Below are 12830 nucleotides of genomic sequence, written 5' to 3'. Positions count from 1 at the left end.
GAAACTCTGGCCCCATTAAACACTAACTCCCTGTTGCCCTCTCCCCCAGGCTCTGGAACTTGCCATTCTCCTTTCTGTCTCCATGAGCTTGACTACTTTTAGGAACCTCCTGTAAGTGAAATTGTGCAGTCTTTGCCCTTTTGTGACTGGCTTATTTCACTTAGCAGAACGTCCTCATGCTTCATCCCTATCGTAGACGTTGGAGTTTCCTTCCTTTTTAAGACCGAGGAAAATTCCATTGTATGTATGTAGGTAACCACATTTTGCTGGTCCATTCATCGATGGACGCTTGGGTCACTTCCAGTTTTCGGCTGTTGTGAATAATGTGGCTACACACTTGAGTACACAAGAAATCGAACAATTCTTACAACCGTGTTCCTTGAGAAGTCGACAAAGAAGAGAAGCTTACACAGAACACAGGTCAGTGTGGATATGCTAAATTTGAATTAATTAATTGTGTCTAGTTAGCTTCTGGAAACATAATCAGAGATGCCAAACTAGATGCCTTGGCAGGGGCCAAACATGCAAAGAGAAGTCTGAAAATTATGAACAAAGGGGAAATTTATAAAACATTTAAGTGATTTTCATTAGGGTGTGAGTGGACTGGATTATACTGCTGAGGTGAGGGGGTGTGTTGGATTTTCTAGACTCTTCCTTAAGACGAATGGCAGAAACCCAAGCTCTACACAATATAGAGATGTTGGATGGAGAAAGCACATAGAAGGAAGACAAGATTGAGAACCAGTGTTTTGTAAAGATAATCTATAGGAGCTGAATTGGTAGCATAGAGAGGGCCATTTGCTGACAGGACAGCATGCAGTTTCTAGTGGAGATCTTGAAATATTGGGAGGGAAATACAGTCCTTTTGAAACTTGAGGTCAGAGGAAATCCTTAGAAGGAGAGACTGAGAAGTCATTAAGAACTATTTATTTACTTGTTTCACAAACAATGCTTGGGCAGCACTCTCTGTGGTAGATTATACTATCCAAGTATAGCCATTACCCAATGCTCTTCTAGAACTGTGCCACACTCCCTATAGGAAGTAGTGTCTTAATCCCCTCTCCCAGAATCTGGATACGCTTGGGATTCACTTGTAAATAAGAGAATGCAGTGGAAATGGTGCTGTGTGACTCCGGTGCCTCGGCTGGAAAAGTCTTCATAGCTTCTGCCTTTCTGTTGGAATGCTGAGTCTTGAAGCTTTCAGTTCTCATGAGTCATCTTCTTGTCCCAAGGCAGCCATGCTGTGAGGAAGCCCAACTAGTCAGATAAAGAGACACCACACTGAGAGGCCCTGAGACCTCTCCGTGTAAGAGATAAAGATGCCTGGAAAGTCCATTCCTGGCAGTTAGGCCTCCTGCACTTGCATGGGAGACATTGAGGCAGAACCATTGAAACTGTAGGTCAGGAATTAAAGCTCCCTGACTCCTGACCCACAGAGCCAGTGAGAGATAATAAGATAATTGTTGTCATTTTCAACAACAACTACATTTTGGAGAGATTTGACATGGCTGTGGATAACCAGAGCACTGCTTTGGGACCAGGCATTGTTTTAGGTACTGACGTACGGTGGTTTGAAAATCCAAGTGTCCTTGTCTGTATTTACAGACCAGGTAGAAACAGAGTCACTGAGGATAACTAGCAAGAACACTTCTCAAAGTGATAGGACGGAACGACTAAGAATAGTGAAAGAGGAAAATGACCAATGACCAGGTGTGTTCGGAACTTTCTCGGCATTTTGGGGTGAATGAGAGGAAAATGCCTTAAACGTAAGATAAGCAGTGTCCCTCCCCTACTTCCTTGCTGCTGGATAGGATAGGATCGAGGAGGGCAAAGCACCTAAAAGGGCAGCTTAAGAGGGAAAAACACAACCTTTAATGTCTCACTGGGACAAAGTGTAACTTGAGTGACGCAGAGGTGTTGAGTCAGTTCCTAGAGATGGGTTAAATGTTGTTACAATCATCCCCCTTTTGGGGGCACTCAGGGGTCATGCTTCCTTTCAGGTGCTTCTTGTGAAGCCGTGGGCAGAACCATGCCTAGCCGTGGGTGCTTTGTGGCCAGAACAAAGGGCAAAATAAATGTATATCCCACCCCACCACCCCACATACATAATTTATAGCATTTTAATCTTCCTACTTGTCTCTGCTTATGAATTTCTTATAGAATTATTTAATGATGTGAGTTCAATGGGCAATTTCAAAATCTACTTAATTTACCATTTCTTTTCTCAGCGATGCAGTGAGGCACTGAGAACCATACTGCAGAGGTAGCAGCCTGAATGCGCTTGAGAGAAAAAAAATCATCCAACGCCAGACAATTAATACGTAGGCAGGCTCCTGCCCTCTATCCCTGGGTCCCAATAACCCTGACAGGATGCTAGGGAGTTTCACAGATCAGAGAGAGACAGAGTTGTGTTAAAGGAACAGCATCAGACGTACCTCATGCCCAGTCTTGGAATGCCCCTGGTGTCTCTAGGTGTCCTATGAGGCGAAGGGAATGAGTTTTACAGGACAAATGCAGTAAACGCAAAGGAGAAAAGGATGTAATCTTAAACTGAGTCAGTAGTCTGGACGAGGAGACACAAAGAATCTGCCCGGGAGCATGGGAGAAACTTGTTACAGTAATAAGCTCAGGACGCACACGTCCCGATCTCTGACATCGGTGAATATACATTCGTAAGTCATGAGGCATGTGAACATTCAAGATTCTTCTGGATGGACCGACCACGCTGAGACAAAGGATGGAGCATGGAATGAGAGACGACACAAAAGCAGGTGTTAAGAGTCCTCACCTGGCAGACACATCCGATTCACTCCCACCGGCCCTTCTCCCATGACATCTCCCTCCCAAAGCACTGGCAAAGCTGTTGGATGGCCAGATGGGTCTCACCTGCAGGACACACGCCTGTCCTCCGGGACAACTCAGAGCGGCCCATGATGTCTTATGGCAAGTCGGTTTCAGAGCACTCGTCCTTTGCGTGGGGCAAAGCGGTAGGTCACGGTTTCAAATCTGGGGTGGTCACAACCGAAGAGCATTAGCTCACCCGGGAAGGACTTCAGATGACCTTTACCCAGCCTCGTATGAAACGAGGCTCTCGGTCTCCGCTCAGCTTTTCACGGTCGAGGCGTCTGCACCGCTCAACGGATGCTAACCGTCCACAGTAGGGAGAGGGGGACACACACCAGGGCTTTCCGTCTCCTTGATAGACTGGGTGGGAATGTGTCCGGTCTTACGGACGGAAAGCCGCAGACGTCAACACCGTCAACTGAGCCACAGGCATCAGCATAAAACTCAAACCCGAGAGAGGCTCAAATTAGTATCCAAACATGCCTCTGTTTCCTTAATGCTCATTCAGACAGAGGTTCAATGGCTGGAAATTATTGAAATGAGGCAGATGTCAAGGGGATGCTGCACAGGCAGCTCCTCTTCAGTGGCAGTCATTGTGTGCCTCCAGCTTCAGGATCCTTGTTAAATCTCCACATCGTGCCCGGCCCTAAAGTACCTGCCGGTGCAGCTTTCCCGCTCGCCGCAAGAGTTGCACAAATGTACGAACGGAGCTGAAGGCTCTGGGATCGGCCTGGAGCTGCGTCATTTTCCCGATCGTTAGACTGAGAGCCCCCGTGCCCCGCTGCTACGTGCGCATCATTTCGGAGCGCCATTCCCTTCCTCCCCTGTGGTCCTTGGCTTCGCTCGGCGCCTCCCACCGACCGACACCACCGGGCCTCTGTGTACCTTGCACGGGAAGAGAAAAAGGTCTTGAAATAATAGACTTCCTCTTGGTTTCTCAATCGGGTACAATCAGGGTTGTTTTTCATTTTTCAAGCCAACCCGTGTAAAGCGTCTAAGAGGTGAGGGAATAAATACACGACTTTATGCTGGGGTGGGGGTTGTTAACTGTTTTTGCAAAGGTGGCCCAAGCCAAGGCATTCCTGTTCCCCAGCGGGACTGGAGGTGGAGGGAGGCTTAAATATAGGTCTTTTTTTTTTTTTTTCTTCCCTCTAAATCTGTAACCTGCAACAATGTCTTGCAACATTTCGCCTATTCTGAGAACTGCAGCCTATGTTGGTAAAGAAGCTCAGTGATATTTCCTACTTCAGGAGGGGGGTGAGGGGAACCCTCCAGAGGTGGCCAACAGATGTAATGAAAGTCCCAGTTTTCTTCGGTGGAAAAAATGTCTTTATATGCAGGCAGGATATATGACAGTGCACATATTTTTTGTGCTAAGTATTCAACCTAAGTTAAATACTGAAAATATGAGAGGAAAAAATATGGCCCGATTCAGTATCTGACCTCACCTTACTTTAGAGCAAGGTTGTAAAATCCAGCAGAATGGCTTTCTTTCTTTCTTTTACAGATTTTATTTAATTTTTTAAATGTTAATTTATTTTTGAGAGAGAGAGAGAGAGAGAGAGAGCATGAGTGAGGGAGGGACGGAGAGAAAAGGAGACAGAGGATCCAAAGCAGATTCTATGCTGAGAGAGCAGCGTCCGCACGATGTGGGGCTCAAACCCCAAACTATGAGATCATGACCTGAGCCAAAGTCAGATGCTTAACTGACTGAGCCACCCAGCCGCCCCCCGAATGGCTTTCTTTTTTTTTTTTTTTTCAATGTTTATTTATTTTTGGGACAGAGAGAGACAGAGCATGAACGGGGGAGGGGCAGAGAGAGAGGGAGACACAGAATCAGAAACAGGCTCCAGGCTCTGAGCCATCAGCCCAGAGCCCGACGCGGGGCTCGAACTCATGGACCGCGAGATCGTGACCTGGCTGAAGTCGGACGCTCAACCGACTGCGCCACCCAGGCGCCCCGACTTCCTTAAACTTCCTTATACGAACCTAAACTCAGCAGAGAATCTTAGAATATGTAGCTTTGTTCTCTTCTCTTCTGACAACACCATCAAAAAAAGGAAGAAAAATAATCTGTCATGTATATATATATTCTTTGAGAGTTCAAGTATTTTTAAATGTAAAAACTTTTAAGTGCAACATAAAAAAAAGTAGCTGAGAGCTATAAATATGTTTTTGACTTCACAAAAGAAATATTTCATAATTTACACTCTCCATTCTTGAGGGAAGAGCAACTTTACCACTCATGAATTATTGGTTTCTTCTTCCTGGTTAAATATTCACTGTCTGTCCATCTGTCTTGTTCATATTTTTTCCTGTTGATTTTTAGCACTCTTAGAAATAAGGAATACATTTCAAACTCGATGCACAGGGGATTTCATTATAAATTGTGGCAAACTGGGAAAACGCAGACTTGATGTGTTAACCTCTACAAACTGGTGTGGGAAGCTGGGTTGGTAAATTCGTGGTGATGGCTATGGATGCTCTTTGGATTATATACTAGAATCACATCGCTTAAAAATAATTATGTCCATTTAACTTTCCTTAGAAAAATTCGAGAACTTTTTAATGCTATAATCTGTTAAGACTTAGGTATGTGAGTTGTTTTTTAATCACCACAAAGCTAAAGTACCTGTACGTTCCAAATTGTAGTCAGTTGCAAACAAACCCTAAACGATAGTTGGGAAGGCAACACACACTGTCTCTGGAGGCTTGTCTGGACGTTACATAAAAATGCCCAGACTGGGAACTTCATAGGTAACCTACACACCATTGATCACGATTGCACGTGCATACACTTTCTCTGTCCTCCTGCCGTGCGTTTGTATCGATGTCACACATACAAAAACCAAACATAGGTAGAAAGAGTCTCAGTTTTAGAAAAAGCTTGGTTTTGGAACAGATTGGAATTTGGGTTTTAGTCATCCAAGATGTGATAAACCACACTGGGCATTAATGTAGAAAACAGATTGAGCTTTTTAATGGGACATCAAATAAGACTTTATTAGCATCTATTAGGTTCAACCCCAAGCTCAGGAAATAGCATTAATGAGCATCATATATCAGCGTGTCTGTTATTAGATAACAGTATCCCTTAAAACCAGCCAGCCATATATTACTTTATACTTTTTTACCTTTATCTTCAGAATTAGCTGACATTCTATCCTGTTACACTGGCCTTACTATTAGTAATAGTGAACCAATTTATAAACCCATTAGTGACACTTTTTCCAGAAGATAAAAACAGTCAAAATTATCTGGCAGCAATTAATCTTAATGGCTGTATGCAGTAAACAGCAATGGGCTAATTCCAGCTCTGTCAGCCCCATCAAACAATCCTGCATTAGGCAGCTTTTCAGTGATCCATTAAAGCATATTCAGAACAACAACAAATTCAATGCTGAAGGCATATGCACTAAACATTACAACAGTGATCTTCTGAAGCCATCATTATCTCTTAAATAGTACTTCCCCCATGTATTATCATTATGCTGTACATTAGAAATACTTTGATTAAACTCCCTTAATTCATAACAGACAGCTGCAGACCATTTATGCAGTTAATCTCAACACAACAGCTATTGAGGAAATATAACAAAATGAAGGCTGTAAACTGGAAGTCATTACTATGAAAGATACTGGTTTTCTAGCCCTCTTAGAGCAGAGTGCATCGTAAGGATGGGCTTTGCGCCTACAATAATGGGGATGAAACTGTTAATGACCTTCCACTTTCCCTGTAACATCTGTCCCGAGGCTGGTTGTATTGCAGACTGGGCGCGTGACCAGTTTAGACAGGGTTGTGTTCTCTGTGCGTTGGCCAATCCAAGGGTTCCACCGAGGAGGACCAAAGCTGTGGCTAGCTCCTGTTTCTCGGCTGTGGTGTTGAGAAGTCAAGGTTTTGGTGACATGGATAGTCTCACCCATGTCACGGAATCGTTAGTGTATAAAGCACTGAAAACCTATTCTGCGCGTATGTCATCGTTAGCGACAGCTTCTGATTTCCTTTCCAACAAGTGCTGTCTTTTAAAGTTTAATTGACAGTACTTGAGTTGACATACTTAAAAAAAAATGATGCCTACGAAATTTTCTCTGCAAACTTTCTCTCCCGTGTGCGTGCTATTTTCTTTTAACAATCCAGAGAAAATCTGCATGCAAAAAAAAAAAAAAAAAAAAAAAAAAAACCATCCACCCCACCCCCTCCCAGATTTAAGTAGCCACACCCCAAGTTCACGTTCCGCTGAGTAAAATATGCACGGGTTGAATTTGATGAACAAGAAACCTGTGTAAATTTCTCCCATAATGCACCTTCACAAACTCTTTCCTTTTCACAGGTAGAGAAACCATAAACATGTTCATGAATGGGCTCTATGTGCCTGGCATTTTTTTTTCTTCCTCATATAGGGTTTATTTCAGAGTTCTAAACCACAGACACCGTGTCTACCTTTTGATGAAATGGCCAACTAATTAAAACATAAATTTAGAGTCCCCTTGCCACCTCTGACAGTACTTTCGGCTTTCAGGGTTAGCATCCGTGAATTAAATATTGATCCCAAATGTAAAGTGCCGCCATTGTGGAGTGATAAGGGCTTAGCTTTCAGAAGGAAGGACCAATCCCTGTGGCAGTTTGCACTGAATGTTTATGGGGATTTCCACCATGGTGGCTAAATTGAGCCATCCCTCCAAGATGTCCGGGAACACATGAATATTAATGTTTGCCAGCGTGGGGAGAGTAGATTAGCTGGGTGGACGTCACCCGTCACTTGGGCCCCTCAGGTTACCTGTGATGCAGGCAGAGATCCCTGCCTGCCCTCCCCCGTGTTCCCAGCCACCCCTCCCGGAATACCACGCTTTTAAAAAAAAGTGGCAGCTTTGGGAAATTTTCTTCATTTTTCTCTCCTTTCCGTTGCGTTGGTTGGAATGTCGAATGTCGTCGAATGTCCTTTATTTCTCACATTTGCGTTTGTGACAAAGCTGCCCCAGATCTCTCTTGGCTACCTGGATATCCTGAGGCCAGTTGCAGTTGGAAACACCTGGGATTTTCACCCATTTTGAAAAGTCTTCTCATCCTGGGCCTTAGCTCCCTGCCCTCTGAGTTACAAAGCTCTACTCCCGATGCTGACTCACAAGTACGTTTGAGAAATAGTGCCTTTCCTTGGAAGTTCACAGCACATGTCAGCGTAGTAAAGCCTCTGACAAGGTCTAGAGCAAAGAAGCCTGTTTAACTGTGATTAACTCAGCATTCCCAAACCTTCCCAACTGATTTTTTTTTTTTTTAATAGAGTAACAGTCAACATCTTATGGGGTACTAATCTTTCATAGAATCTATTTTGGGACGTGCTTTTCTAAATTCCTGCTTGTAATAGTTATGTCTCAAGATTAGTCTGTGGTAGGAAAGGACAAGTTTGCGATTTGATGGATTATGCTTTCTTCTGATTTGTGTTCGTACGTTTCGGTATAGCTTAAAGATACTCCACGGTTGACAAGTGGCCATTAGCAAATAAAATTATGTTTGGGGGAAAAAAATTTGTTTGCAAAGCACAAGCTTGCTTGACTTTGATAGATCTTGCCGTTCATTCCAGGAATCTAAGTTTATCAAACAATGTTCATGTAGAAATTTTTTTCTGATTGAGACATAAGGTTTTCTTCAACTAATGATTAGAGTTTTCCAACTGATGTTAAACATATGGATAATTCACGAATGTGCTCATTTACCCTGCTGTGGAACATTATCTTTAGCTACAACACAATTATATTGTACATGAAAAGTTCTATCTAGACATATTTACATATATCTATATCTGCCTCTATTCCGGAAGCTTCAAGTTATGAGCAGGTAACTTCTGCTTGCAGTCTCAGCACACATTCCCCGCCCCCCCCCCAAATACGACAAATAGTGACTGTGTTCTAGATGTACCTTATAAAAGTGTTTAATCCACTGGAACTGTGTGACTAAAAAGCTACAAACTGTTAAGTTTACAGGCCAATGTAAGTAGAGTTGCCATGCCAGCAAATTAAACCAAATAGAAAAATGATAAGGTGATAAAGTTAACTAAGAAATCCTCTAACACATTTGATCTAGGATACTAACACTTGAAGAAAAGTAGGTTTGATTTTAAAAGATGAGGTGTAGATTGAGGTGCGTGCGTGCGTGCGTGCGTGTGTGTGTGTGTGTGGTGGGTCTTCTGAAGCAAACCTCTAACTGCAATATTTCTTTTTGTAAATTAACTAATTTATTTTTGAGGAGAGGGAGAGAGACAGAGAGTGCACATGCAGGAGCCAGAGAGGGGTAGAGAGAGAGGGAGAGAATCCCGAGCAGGCTCCGCGCTGATGCGGGGCTTGATCTCATGAGCCCTGACACCACGACCTGAGCGAAAATTAAGAGTCGGATGCTTAATTGACTGAGCCACCCACGCTCCCCCTAACTTCAATATTTCTAAATACTGTCCCAAACTTAATGTGCTGTCCCACCCCGGCCTTCCATTCAGACAGATCACGACAGGTCTTTTTCCAAGAAAAAAAGAAGGAAGGAAGGAAGGAGGGGGAGGAAGGGTGGGAAAGAGAGTGAGAAGAAGAAATAGAGTTCCTCTGATGGATTAGGTAAGATGTGAGAAGTGAAATACAGAAAACCTGGGGGGAACAGCATTTGTGCAGTACTTTTCCCGAAGGTGGCCATTTTGAGAAGGGAGTCAGGAAGGGGAAGACCAGTCTTACTATCATATGCCCGGGGTGCAGTTTGTCTCGAATTGTGCCTCAAACACCTGCATAACCATCAAGCCTCAACTTTTTTCTCGCGTCTGTCGTAGAGTTCAGTCCATGTGACTAAGTTTCAATTCCATTTCCTTGCTTGGCTGTATGGTTCTTCACCAAGCCTGGTGCTTGGGCACCCCAACGTCTGCCAGTCCTTTCTCCCAGAAGGCTGGTCCATATGTTCCACCTACAGCCTTATCACCTGACGCTGACCCCCGTCTTGCCCACCCCCTCCGCTCCATCTGCTTCCTTTTCCTTGGGATCCAAGCATGCTCCCCTTGGTCCTGGGTACTCTTCAGGGGCATCTTACCACCTGGGCTCAGGTAAACCCTTCACTGCTGTCCATGCTTCCAGTATCCCCAGTCCATGCCTTATACTGGACTCGGAGTCGTGTTAGGAAATGCCAGTCTGGGCTTTTCAGAATCCTCCTGAGTCCCGCACCTGGCAAGGTCCGTATTCTTTAGCATGATCCGTTTCCTACGTCTCCTACTTTGTTTTCTGCCTGCTCTGCCCCAGTTCATCTGATCTCCTGGCTATTCCTCAGATGCACTGTGTTTACTCTCAGATCCGTGTCTTTGCACATCAGGTTCCCTCCCCCTAACTTCTTTTCCTATTAACTGCCTCCTACTCATCAATACTGAATTCATTTATCATGTCTTTTGAAAATCTCAGTCTCTATGGCTAAGCAAGATGCACCTACTCACTGAATTATAATTCACTGAACTGTAATTACTTTCTTGTCTCGCTTTGACCTGCTTGAGGACAAGGACAATGTCTTTCATTTTGTGTCGCAAGCTTGTAAGACTATTTCTTGGAACATAGTAGGTACTTACAAAGTATTCATTGAATGAATGGACCAAAGATTATACAGCAACGTCACGTACTGGATCATTCCCTTCTCTGGGATACTGCAGAACTGCAGAATTCTTTAATGGTCAACAGTTAGATTTTTGTTAATAGACATTAGCTACATTATATAGAGAAAAAGATACTTGTAGCATCCATGTAAATAGATTAACAAGTGCTGATCTGCATGTGGTAGGATTGCAAGTGGTTTCATCCAACCTTTCTGTGCGTGGGTGTGTTGTCTAAATTAAAAAAAAGTTGGGGGGGGCCTGGGTGGCTCAGTCGGTTGAGCGTCCGACTTCGGCTCAGGTCACGATCTCGCGGTCCGTGAGTTCGAGCCCCGCGTCGGGCTCTGGGCTGATGGCTCAGAGCCTGGCGCCTGCTTCCGATTCTGTATCTCCCTCTCTCTCTGCCCCTCCCCCGTTCATGCTCTGTCTCTCTCTGTCTCAAAAATAAATAAAATGTTAAAAAAAAAATTAAAAAAAAAAGTCGGTTCCTTTTATGATAATAAAAAAGAGATAACTTAAAAAAGAAACGTCGCGGGGTGCCCGGGTGGCCCAGTCGGTTAAGCATCCGACTCTTGATTTCCACTCAGGTTGCGATCTCACGGTTCGTGAGATCGAGCCCCGCGTCGGGCTCTGCGCTGAGCGTGAAATCTGCTTGGGATTCTCTTTCTCCCTCCCTCTCTCTCTCTATTTCTCTGTGTGCCCCCCCATCTTAAAATAAATAAATAAGCATTAAAAACAACAAAAAAAAAGAAATGTCTTCTTAGCATGGGTCACCACTTTACAAAGGAACAGGACACACGGGGCCCCCTGCTGTCACATGGGTCGCTCTTGCTCTGTTCCGCTCTTCCTGTTCCCTCTGCTTCCCTCATCTTCTCGTTCCCCACCCCCCCCCCCCCACCCCCAGGCTGTTGGCGATGGGAGGTTTGGCCCGGACTTGGTGACATTTGGTTCATGTTTGCATGTGATATTTGGTTCATGTTTGCATGTTTGCTTTAGTACCTCTCTGCTAAATGAGTCTCCTACCACTATCGACCAGCTACCCTCATTGCCAACACATCCCCACGTTGTGGTGAGAGGGGTCTAGGCAGGGCGGAAGGACTTGCTTCTCCTGGCCTTCCCGGGGAAGCATGAGTCCTCAAAGGGGAGACTCAGGGTCAGTCATTTATTTGCCTCAGGACGCTGTACCAATTTCTCCTAAGGAGGCAGAATGGGTGGTTTACCAAACTAAAATCAAGGAACCCAGCCAAACTCCCCACACAACTTCCCTTCAACAGCAGAGTATGTCCTGGGCATTCCTCCGGGTCATTAAGAACGCAGCTCTGACCACCGTGGGGCTGAGCACAGAGCCCACTCCGTAAATGTTGTTTACGGGCTGGCCCTTCCGAGTTCCACTGAATGGGGCTTTCATTCTACGGAACGTTAGCAAACTCTTAAATGGCAATGCAATCTTGAATGTTTTTTTTCCTAACTACGTCTACAGACACAGTGAAGAAACTTGGTGCACCGGTCTAATGCTCTTAAAGATGCTGAAGAAAAAAATGTAATGATGCTTGAAACAGGCTAGCCTTCTCCGTTCCCCCATGACAGCATCAGATGACCAAAGTCTTGGTTTTAGTGGCCAGGTTGATTGATATGCTAAATTGATTATGTTCAACAGACATTTAGAGGGTGCCTAATGCACTCAAGGTTACCAGGCTAGGAGCTTCAGGGGATAAAAGAAGAATGAAACCTGGTCCCTGCCCTCTAGGAATTGACAGTATGGTGCCTATATATGAAGTGCGATAGAAATTCTCTTCTCTTTGATTGTGACTCAGGAGAATAAACGTTTGGATTTCCCTTTATTAAATGGTTTTCTTTCGGTTGAGGTTTATTCTGAGCCCCACCTCGAGCATTTCAGTAACTTCCCAACTGCGCTACCCGTAACTTTTGGGCAAGGTTCTGTTTGTGCACTGATTTATTTATTTGCGTTCTCACTCAACAAATATTTACTTAATGCTCCTATGTGCCAGGAGCTGTTTTAGGAGCGTAGAGATGTGGTGCCGAACAAAACTTCAACACACGCACTAGGAATTAGCGAGGGCTATGAAGAGAAAGCAAGCAGAATGAGGGGGTCGCGAGGGTGAGGAGCTCTTCTGAGAAGGGGTGTGTCAGGAAGCCTTTCTGAGAAGTTGGCATTTGAATGAAGCCTTGCAAAAGTCTGGAGGATGCGCGTTAAGGGCAGACGTCCCGGCAAGTACAAAGGCCTGAAGCAGAATGACGTGGGAGTGTCTGCAGAACAGTAAAAAGAGCAAAGTGGCTGAATCCAGGGTGTTAGGTAGGAGGCGAGGGCCGCACCAGGGTCAGGCTTCGGAAAGGAGGGGACTTGTAGGCCAGGGCGAGGCCTGT

Source organism: Puma concolor, chromosome A3 (assembly GCF_028749965.1).
Source record: "Puma concolor isolate L17-30 chromosome A3, mPumCon1.1.hap2, whole genome shotgun sequence".
In the NCBI taxonomy this organism is placed as follows: domain Eukaryota; kingdom Metazoa; phylum Chordata; class Mammalia; order Carnivora; family Felidae; genus Puma; species Puma concolor.
Note: the sequence above shows the minus strand (reverse complement) of the source record.